General features: G+C 36.7%; 1 non-coding gene across 1 annotated transcript; it reads right to left on the bottom strand.

Annotated features, from left to right (window-relative positions):
- Window positions 1-1,336: 1,336 nt before the first annotated feature.
- Window positions 1,337-1,455, bottom strand: LOC127996351 (5S ribosomal RNA). The gene has a single exon (XR_008169261.1). It is a non-coding gene; the product is annotated as a 5S ribosomal RNA (ribosomal RNA).
- Window positions 1,456-11,701: the final 10,246 nt, after the last annotated feature.

The raw sequence follows: 11,701 nt of genomic DNA, 5'->3' as shown, positions 1-11,701 counted from the left end.
TGTCTGTGCCTGGATACATTCTTCTTATGATGTCTGAAACAGGTGTTACGCCCCAATTTTGTAATTTAATTAAAATGTCAGAGTCCTCAATATAGGCTGGCAAATGTATGAAAGAAACCACATACTCCCTTGTTTTCAGTTGTCGAATCTCACACAGTTTTCCTTTTATCATTAATCCTTCATCTAATCCATCGCACGCCTCCCTGTTTATCAGTGTAATTTCATATTCTTTTACTTGCCTTGGTCTGACTGCTAGAATCTTTCCTCCTCCAATCCTTTCGTTCACTGCTTTGATAATGTCCTCTGCTCTTGCATCTCTCTGATCCGCCATGTCAACAATTACTGTAGCCTCTTTAGAGTAAATCCTCTTGTTATAATCCATTCGTCCTTGTCCATCTCGTTGTTCTTTATCCATTTCTTTGTCTGTTAGCACTCGTCTTCCTCCTGCCATGTCCACTTCTTTGCCATGTAATCCATCCATTTTTCAAACAAAAGAAAAATTTCTCCCCAGACAGCAAACTGCTGCTGGGAAGTATAAAAACTATAACAAACAAAAATCAATAAGTTGCAAAAGAAATAAATCTTTACGCAGATAAAACAAAACAAAAAACACAAGGTGAGCCTCTCTCACCTACTGCCTACTACAAACTGCCAACTCACTTCCTGTGTGGCTCACTAGCGTTGCCAGGTTGGTTTGGCCGTAAGCGAAGTCTGTTGCAAAGAGAGGGCTATTTAAAGACCAGCCAATCTTATCGCCAGTACATTATATAAGTACGAAAGAAAGCCCAAAAGCTTAAAGCACCTGGTATTCCTAGGCAGTCTCTCATCAAAGTACTAATCAGACCTAAACCTGCTAAGATTCAGAGATCGGGCATTGACTCTTTTTTTTATTTTTTATGAAAGATTATTATATAATTCGTGAAATTTTCCAAAAAGATTAAAGCACCTGGTATTCCCAGGCTGTCTCCCATCCATGTACTAACCAGGCTCAAACCTGCAAATATTCAGAGATCGGGCATTGACTTTTTTTTGGCAAAATTATTATATACTAAGTGAAAAATGTCCAAAAAGCTTACAGCACCTGGTATTCAATCAATCAATCAATCACCTTTATTTATATAGTGCTTTAAACAAAATACATTGCGTCAAAGCACTGAACAACATTCATTAGGAAAACAGTGTCTCAATAATGCAAAATTATAATTAAAGGCAGTATATTCCCAGGCAGTCTCCCACCCATGTACTAAACAGGCCCAAACCTGCTAATATTCAGAGATCAGGCACTGACTCTATTTTTTGGCAAAATTATTATATACTAAGTGAAAAATGTCCAAAAAGCTTACAGCACCTGGTATTCCCAGGCGGTCTCCCATCCAAGTACTAACCAGGCCCAAACCTGCTTAGCTTCCGAGATCAGACGAGATCGGGCATAGCCAGGTTGGTATGGCCGTAAGCGAAGTCTGCTGCAAAGAGAGGGCTATTTAAAGAACAGCCAATCTTATCGCCAGTACATTATATAAGTAGGAAAGAAAACCCAAAAGCTTAAAGCACCTGGTATTCCTAGGCAGTCTCTCAAAAAGGACATTATATGGATGAAATTGAAAAAAATATGTTGAATGTTGTATCAGAATTGTATAAAGAAGTTTTAAGAGCGTGGAAAGAATATTTATTGACAGTTGTATACAAACCAGAAGGGATGGAGGAGCTTTTAAATCAACCATTATTTTTTTAATTCAAATATTGTATATGAAAATAATGAAATATATTTTAAGACCTGGATTAAAGCAGGAATAAATAAAGTCAAAGGTGTTTTATATGAGGTAAAAGAAGGTTTTCAGTCATGTTCTTTAAAAAAAGATATATACATTTTTTAGAAAAAAGGTTTTTGCTAAAACAATAGCAAATGGTTTTTGGAATAGACTATTTCCAGGGACGGAATCTGAAAACATTTGGGAGAATTTAAGAATAGGTTATATGGATCCAATAATTGAGAATTTTAATTTTCTTTTAAGACAATGTAATTTATACAAAAATGAGATTATGTAAAATGGGTTTTGAACAAAATGCAAGATGTGATCTATGTGAAAAAGAAGATGAAGGTCTTTTACATTTGTTTTTATTTTGTTCTGAACTAGAAGATTTTGTGAGCACTCAAAAAAATTACTCTTTAAACTTACTTAAATCAATTATGGACAGTGGTTCCACACAACCAAATTGTGTTTTGATAACATTAATGGAATTTTTTTAATCTATGCAAACTCCTTGTGTTGTGACAACACAACTGAATGAGGTAGAATCTATGTGAAATAGTAATGTCCAACCAACTCAATTTATTCACTTTGCTTCAACTTAGTATAGTATAGTATAGATGGTAAGACAAGATGGCGCCGGTGTGTCTGGCTCGCCGTCTTACTCTGGCAGTCTTCGTTTTGTTTGTATGGTTTGTGCTATCTGTCCCAAAGACCATTCATTCTCTGTTGGTGTATGATCGTCAAGAGTTACTTAAAATCAAAAGTACGGTGGACTTTACTGAAAACTATTCCCAGGGTGGTTCAAAAACATTTCCCCCTCCACTTTTGGCGGATGTCCCATCTTATTTGATCTGCATCGAGGGTCCATCTCCCCGGAGACGCAGATGTAGAGGGGCGCGTAGCAGTTGGCTAGTTCGGATTAAGGAATGGCTGGCTTCACCCTTTAAGTTGTTGCCGGCGACACGGGAATGTCACTGATGTTTTCAACGCCTTGTCGCTCGTCGCGGCCTTGTTCTAACTAGCAGCTGGTTGATACCTGTTGTAGGATTGTACAAGGAGCGAAATGGTCTGCGCATCTGCGCATCTCGTTCCCGAAGTCCTGGTGGAAGTAACTACAGCAACCTTCGGCCGCTGTGCCGGTCAGCTCATGCGGCTGACATCTCGACTCTATCAACCAAATGTGCACTGATAAATGCAAGGTCGGTAATGAACAAAACTTTCATTCTTAAGGACTTCTTCATCACACAAGCTGTGGATGTACTGTTTTTAACAGAAACATGGATTGCTGTGGGTGAGTCAGATGCTTTTACAGACCTCTTACCTCCTGACTGTACTTTTTTAAATTCCCCAAGGACCACTGGACGTGGGGGAGGAATAGCGACTGTCTTAAAGAGCAGCTTACATTGTAAGCCTTTGGCACCATCTCTTTTCTCATGATTTGAATTGAGCCTGTTTGTTTTAGACCGTTTGGATCCCGTACTGTGCGCGTTGATATATCGCCTGCCGAAATATAACAAACATTTTATAAAAGAGTTCTCGGACTTCTTGGCCAGTATTATGACAGACTATGACAGAGTTCTAATTGTTGGTGATTTTAATGTACATGTTTGTTGTCCCTCCAAACCACTTACAAAGGATTTTTTTAGATATAATTGATACTTTTAACTTTTTTCAACATGTCAGCGGACCCACTCAGGAACAGGGACACACGTTAGATCTTGTTTTATCCTATGGTCTGCCCATTTTGAATATTCAGACACAGGATGCTATATTTTCTGATCACATGCCGGTTTTATTCGATTTTAACTTGTCATGTCTTAAATCTAAATCAAATACCCCTGCACGCCTAGGTCGTTTGTTTAAGCCGACCACTGCTGCTCAGTTTTCTTGTCTTTTTCAAAAATCGTCTCAGCTTGATACTGGTATCGTAGAAGACACAGAGAAATTAACTTCTTCCTTTCTCTCCACATGTGCTAGCATTCTTTACATTGCTTCTCCTTTAAAAGTTTTGCGCCCCAGACCTAAATTTGAGCCATGGTTCAATGACACTACCCGTGCAGCAAGGAGAGAGTGCAGGAGAGCAGAGCGTCGGTGGAAGAAAGACAAGCTTCATGTCTTTTATGAAATTTTAAAGGAAAGCTGGAGAAGGTATCAAAAAATAGTAAAAGCAGAAAAAAATAGATATCTAAAAGAAAAAATTATCCAAAATTTAAATAAACCATGTGTCCTTTTTAAAAGTATTGACTCAATTTTAAATTCACCCCAATCCTCTTGTTTAGAATCTTGTTCTGAAGTATGAGAATTCTCTACACTATTTTTTTAGACAAGATTGCCTCCATTATAGCTCCTATTTCCCCACCTGTATCTGACCCATCTGAAATGCTGACCTGTTTAACAGTGTTTGACCAGTTTGAGCCTGTGTCACTATCTTGCCTCAGTGAATTAATTCTGCAGCTCAATCCTTCAGTATGTCCAACGGACATTGTCCCCCTTGCCTTTTTAAGGAGGTCTGGACCACTATAGGGCCAAATGTCCAAAACATTATTAACAGCAGTTTGATTTCAGAAATAGTTCCTGCGTACTGCAAGGAGGCAACTGTTGTACCTCTAATTAAAAAGAAAAATCTGGACACTACTATTTTAGCTAACTACCGACCGATATCAAAGCTTCCTTTTATTTCTAAAATCTTAGAAAAAATTGTTTTTGCACAACTACAATCCTATTTAGATACAAATGGTATTTTAGAAATTTTTCAATCTGGTTTTAAAGCTTTTCATAGTACCGAGACTGCACTTTTAAGAGTTTTTAATGATCTTTTATTAACTACTGACCGTGGAGACTCCGTTATTCTTGTGCTTTTAGACCTTACTGTTGCTTTCAACAAAATTGATCACGCTATTCTTATCTCTTGATTAGAGAACTGTGTAGGCATCCGAGATACTGCCCTGCAGTGGTTCAGATCATATTTATCTGACCGATCGTTTTCTGTAAAACTTGGTGACTCTACATCATCTATCGCCCCCCTTCTCTGTGGAGTCCCTCAAGGTTCAGTTCTTGGAACACTAATGTTTTCATTGTACCTTCTCCCTCTTGGAAATATTTTTAAAATACATGGTATTTCTTACCATTTTTATGCGGATGACTCGCAAATCTATTTACCACTGAGAAGAGATGCAAACGGTTCTCTGACTCAGTTACTTGAATGTCTCAAGGATATTAAAACCTGGATGTCTTTTAATATTTTAAATTTAAATGAAGAAAAAACTGAGATCATTGTGTTTGGACCCAGCCGGGATTGTGACTCTACTCCCGTAAACCTTGGGTCCCTGCAGAAATATGTAAAGCCAGTAGTGACAAACTTAGGCATTAAAATGGATAGTGAATTTAAGCTTGACAAGCATATAAACAGGGTGGTTAGATCCTGCTTTTATCAATTGAGGCTCTTATCCAAAATTAAACCTGTTTTATCTTTTAATATTTTTGAGCAAGTGATTCATGCTTTTATTTCAACCCGTTTGGACTACTGTAATGCACTTTACATTGGCGTGAACCAAATTTCCCTTTCACGCCTACAGTTGGTCCAAAATACAGCTGCTCGTCTGTTAACAGGAACCCGGAAACAAGAACACAACACTCCTATTTTGGCCTCGCTCCACTGGCTACCTGTATATTTTAGAATACATTTTAAGATTTTAATGTTTGTTTTTAAGTCCCTAAATGGGTTGGCACATCAGTACATCTCAGAGCTCCTGTAAATTTACACCCCGTCAAGGTCACTGAGGTCGGGTGATCAGCTGCAGCTGAATGTGCCCTGGACCAGGTTAAAGACCAGAGGCAACCGCTCTTTTTCAGCAGTTGCTCCCAAATTGTGGAATGATTTACCACTGAATATTAAAGTTGCGCCCGCCCTCCATATTTTTAAATCTCGTTTAAAAACAAATTTTTATTCCTTGGCTTTTGACTCACCATAAGAGCTGTCGTGGTCTTCTTTGACGCTGTTACTGTAGATGCTATTTTATTTATGTTGTGTGTTTTTTGTGTTAGATTTTTATCTTTGTAAAGCACTTTGGTAACCTTGCTGTTTGTTTAAATTGTGCTATATAAATAAAGTGGATTTGATTGGATTGGATTGGAACTTAAACTGGTTAAGTTAACTCAACATGTTTTGGTTTATTACAATCTAGCCAAATTTGTTTCACTCTATCAACATAAGGAGGTTTGTTTCAAATTACTAATTTCAATTATGGACAGTGGTTCCACACAATTAGTTCTAGTTACTTTAACACAATATTTTCTATTTAAAGTTACCCCCTTCAACAAAGCATTTTTTGTGTGATTTGTCTTGTAATGAGACAAAAGACAAGATGTCACAAATGATCAAAGTGTATTTGTTAAACAAGCAATAAATAATTACACACAGTAAAATACAGTTTAAACCATTACAAACATTACAAAATTACACAAAATAGCAGAAATATCAAACTACTCATTTTCTAATTGGCATTCATGGGTAACCAATCAAACCGTATTCCAGGAACAGGAACTGGCTCCAGAAATAACTTTTTCAGTATTCCAAATGTGTACCTGAATTCAGGAGGGTTGCTCAAGTTCAGTCCATACAGTATTGTTCAAAATAATAGCAGTACAATGTGACTAACCAGAATAATCAAGGTTTTTCGTATATTTTTTTATTGCTACGTGGCAAACAAGTTACCAGTAGGTTCAGTAGATTCTCAGAAAACAAATGAGACCTAGCATTCATGATATGCACGCTCTTAAGGCTGTGCAATTGGGCAATTAGTTGAATTAGTTGAAAGGGGTGTGTTCAAAAAAATAGCAGTGTGGCATTCAATCACTGAGGTCATCAATTTTGTGAAGAAACAGATGTGAATCAGGTGGCCCCTATTTAAGGATGAAGCCAACACTTGTTGAACATGCATTTGAAAGCTGAGGAAAATGGGTCATTCAAGACATTGTTCAGAAGAACAGCGTACTTTGATTAAAAAGTTGATTAGAGAGGGGAAAACCTATAAAGAGGTGCAAAAAATGATAGGCTGTTCAGCTAAAATGCTCTCCAATGCCTTAAAATGGAGAGCAAAACCAGAGAGACGTGGAAGAAAACGGAAGACAACCATCAAAATGGATAGAAGAATAACCAGAATGGCAAAGGCTCAGCCAATGATCACCTCCAGGATGATCAAAGACAGTCTGGAGTTACCTGTAAGTACTGTGACAGTTAGAAGACGTCTGTGTGAAGCTAATCTATTTACAAGAATCCCCCGCAAAGTCCCTTTGTTAAAAAAAAGGCATGTGCAGAAGAGGTTACAATTTGCCAAAGAACACATCAACTGGCCTAAAGAGAAATGGAGGAACATTTTGTGGACTGATGAGAGTAAAATTGTTCTTTTTGGGTCCAAGGGCCACAGGCAGTTTGTGAGACGACCCCCAAACTCTGAATTCAAGCCACAGTACACAGTGAAGACAGTGAAGCATGGAGGTGCAAGCATCATGATATGCACTCAAAAAAATGATTTTTCACATTTGTTCACTTTACCTGAACAATTCATGTTGAATTAATGCCATTTTGGCTATTTTTCAGTTCAACATGATTGTGTCATGTTAAACTGACTTAAAACTGTGACTCGTTGGTTTAACATAAAGTTTTCATTTTGAAAGAACATGTTTCAATCAAGTACCTCAAAATAAGTTTTACACTTCCCATCATGCTTTGCACAGGACTGGATATGGGGAGAGAAAATGTTGAAATAAAGTGTTATTTTATGCAGTTTTTAGTAAAATGTGATATTAAGGAGACTTTTTCATGTCTAATGCTCTATTATATGGGCATTTTAAAAGACTTTATATTGGTGTATTTTGTGCGAGTTACCATTGTGGTGAAGTGTGGAGCTTGTGGTTGGGTTGAGGACCTGCCAAGTTAGCTAAAATTATAAAAATAGGGAAGTTGCGGCCCAATGGTTAGAGTCGAACTGGCAATCGAAAAGTTGTGAGTTCGAGTCCCGGGCCTGCAGGAATTGTGGGTGGGGGGAGGGCATGTACAGTGCTCTCTCCACCTTCAATACCACGACTTAGGTGCCCTTGAGCAAGGCATCGAACCCCCAACTGCTCCCCGGGTACTGCAGCATAAATGGCTGCCCACTGCTCCGAGTGTGTGTTTACAGTGTGTGTGTCTTCACTGCTCTGTGTGTGTGCACTTCGGATGGGTTAAATGCAGAGCACAAATTCTGAGTATGGTTCACCATACTTGGCTGAATGTCACGTCACTTTCACTTTTGTCACTTTCAATTACAACAATAAAGGTTTGAAAAAGTAACATGTTTTGTCCATTTATTCAATAGAATTAAGAAAATGTAAGGTGCTTATATAAAGCAAGTAACAATAAGTTATTGAAAATGAGTAAAGTTTATGTATTATACAAGCTTAAATCACAGTTCATCAGTCATGAAAAGGTGAAGCTTAAACAAATATTAACTTTTGCGTTGGATTTATGTGATTACATTGGATGGAAAATTGACATCTAATTGAATTAAATAAGTTTTAACTTTTGGGGTTAAATATTTTTTTGAGTGTGGGCATGTTTCTCCTACTATGGTGTTGGGCCTATTTATCGCATACCAGGGATCATGGATCAGTTTGCATATGTTAAAATACTTGAAGAGGTCATGTTGCCCTATGCTGAAGAGGACATGCCCTTGAAATGGTTGTTTCAACAAGACAATGACCCAAAACACACTAGTAAACGGGCAAAGTCTTGGTTCCAAACCAACAAAATTAATGTTATGGAGTGGCCAGCCCAATCTCCAGACCTTAATCCAATTGAGAACTTGTGGGGTGATATCAAAAATGCTGTTTCTGAAGCAAAACCAAGAAATGTGAATGAATTGTGGAATGTTGTTAAAGAACCATGGAGTGGAATAACAGCTGAGAGGTGCCACAAGTTGGTTGACTCCATGCCACACAGATGTCAAGTAGTTTTAAAATACTGTGGTCATACAACTAAATATTAGTTTAGTGATTCACAGGATTGCTAAATCCCAGAAAATGTTTGTACAAAATAGTTTTGAGTTTGTACAGTCAAAGGTAGACACTGCTATTTTTTTGAACACACCCCTTTCAACTAATTGCCCAATTGCACAGCCTTAAGAGCGTGCATATCATGAATGCTGGGTCTTGTTTGTTTTCTGACAATCTACTGAACCTACTGGTAACTTGTTTGCCACGTAGCAATAAAAAATATACTAAAAACCTTGATTATTCTGGTTAGTCACATTGTACTGCTATTATTTTGAACAATACTGTATATTAGTCCCAGCAACATGGTTTTGCAGACTGTAAACTGCTATAGGTCCTGAAGAACTTTATCCTTTAAAACTCCAACTTCTGCTGGACTGTCTTCAATGATGCAGCTTCAAATAGATTCCCACGAGTCTTCTGGATAACCTCCTGACTGCTGGCAACGTCTGTATCCTAGAAGTATTTAAAAGCATGGAGAACTCAAATTCTTGTGTATTAACTTTAACAAATCATTTATTAACCTTGAAAAAAACTCACCATACTGCTAGGGTCTTCATTTGGATACTTCAATTTCATTAGTCTGAAGATGAAAACAACAAAATTTAGCCTATGCAAACTCCTTGTGTTGTGACAACACAACTGTATGAGGTAGAATCTATGTGAAATAGTAATGTCCAACCAAATCAATTTATTCACTTTGCTTCAACTTAAACTGGTTAAGTTAACTCAACATGTTCTGGTTTATTACAATCTAGCCAAATTTGTTTCACTCTATCAACATAAGGAGGTTTGTTTCAAATTACTCATTTCAATTATGGACAGTGGTTCCACACAATTAGTTTTAGTTACTTTAACACAATATTTTCTATTTAAAGTTACTCACTTCAACAAAGCATTTTTTTTTCTAAAATTACATGAAAAAAAGTCAGTCATTCATCTTCTTATGGGAAATACAGGCAAGCAGTCAAGATGGGATTCTAACAACCAGTTTGGCAAAGATTGTTGATTCTGATGGGCTTAAGGTAATTCTGGATGTCTCAAATTCAGCACAAATCTGTAAACATATGAAGTGCAATGAAAAAAAAAAAGGTTTAACAGCAAAAACCAATTCAATGATCAATATATTAAGTGATTTATTTGTGTGAGTGATGAATAGTGTCATGTTTACCATTCCAAAAGGGTGAACCTGATTACATATCTGGAGCATATGTATAATGTGAACAGCTCAGAGTAGTGTCCGGTTTAAAGTCATTGTATGACCACACCGCCATGTTCATAAACAAAGCTTCAAATACTTTCACTGTGCTGAGCCAGGGCTCTCCAAAATCGGTCTACATTTCATCGTTAGACATTTATTGATTATTTAGCTTTTGCAATTACTTAAAATATACATATTCTGACAAATAAAGGTAATTACTTCCACTTTTGAAAGTCATTATGTATTACTAGTATACAATTAATTTATACAAATATATATATTTTGCACACAAAATGAGATAAGAGAGAAACTCCTATTCGCCATTTGATTAGTTATATGAGGAAGTAGCTGAATGACGAATCATTCTGTCTCTTAACATCTCTTATTGTAAGCCATATGTATAATAAAAGTAAAGGTAAGTGATAGGACGTTTTATTTTTGGATAAACATTTTACTAATAAATACAATCTCTCTTAGAATACCTTATTGGGTTATGATATTTAAAACAGTTTGGTTTGATCTAGCGCAGAACTAAAACTTTAATTAAATATTTTCCACAATTATAAAATAATTTTATGATTAGCTAGCTCCACACCGGAGAGCTGCTTTATAACAGGAAATCAAGTTATAATTCTAGCGACATTGACTCTGTATTTTCATGTTTAATATTGAAAAGCTATCTATTGCATAAGGACTGTTATATAAATAAACGTGACTGGACTTTTCTTTACAGGAGTGCCTGGACTCTGGAGAACCTCAGAGTTCGTGCAAACATCCACATCGCTGTAATCAAATATGTTCTTAAGAGCTGCTTTTACATTGCGGTCAGTTTTTGTTGAGTTCATGCAGTTATTGAGAGGAAGGCGTGCAGTATATATTTACATATTCATCCAAGGTTCAGATCGGCTCGGTTTGCCTCAAACTGAAGTGCTATTCTTTTCAATTGAATCAGGAGAGTGTATTACAATCTTGCGCTATAGCGCCACACTGGTCAAACTGCATTATTGGAGGCTTTCACATTAGGCATACAAGATCAAACCACTAATGTTACTCAAAAACATTTGCCGGCTTTTTTTTTTTTTTTATTGTCGACATTGTCGATAATGTCGAGTAATTGTTTCAGCCCTAGTGTAACATTATATATATATATACTCAAGTCAATACTTTACAGAGAGTCGTGCACTTTCACATCTCCCAACCGCTCAAAATCATCTATTAACGGTGCAGTAAACCGATTACACAATACAAGACTGCAAAACAAAAGCTCCCCAAAACAGGAACTCTAAGAGAAATTAAAGACTTTGAGTTAACACAAGAAAAACTTTAGATTTTCTTACCTGACTGGAACCTCTTGCTCTCCTTCGCGCCGTCATCAAATGCGTTGGAAATCGTCACTTCCGGGTTTTTTTTCATTACGAAATTAAACACTTTACGTTAGTTTAACGATTGATAATTAAGTAAAATTGAAAATGAAACAGTTTAAGTTGATTAAGCACAATACAATTGTGTTTTGGCGGAAAACTAAATATATTTGTGTCTTTTTAACAAAACATGTCTGTGTAAAACGAACAGTGCCACAAATCCATTTTTTTGAGTGAGGAAATGTAAAATGTTTGAAGAAATTTTTGGGGGACAAATTGAAAGACAATTGGAATGGAATCAATTTTTTTTTACTTGGTATAAAAGGGAAAGGGAAAGAAATGTATGTAGTAAATTTCAT

Source organism: Carassius gibelio, chromosome B22 (assembly GCF_023724105.1).
Source record: "Carassius gibelio isolate Cgi1373 ecotype wild population from Czech Republic chromosome B22, carGib1.2-hapl.c, whole genome shotgun sequence".
Taxonomy (NCBI): domain Eukaryota; kingdom Metazoa; phylum Chordata; class Actinopteri; order Cypriniformes; family Cyprinidae; genus Carassius; species Carassius gibelio.
The sequence above is the reverse complement of the archived record's forward strand: the minus strand, read 5'-3'. Positions and strand labels throughout refer to the sequence as shown.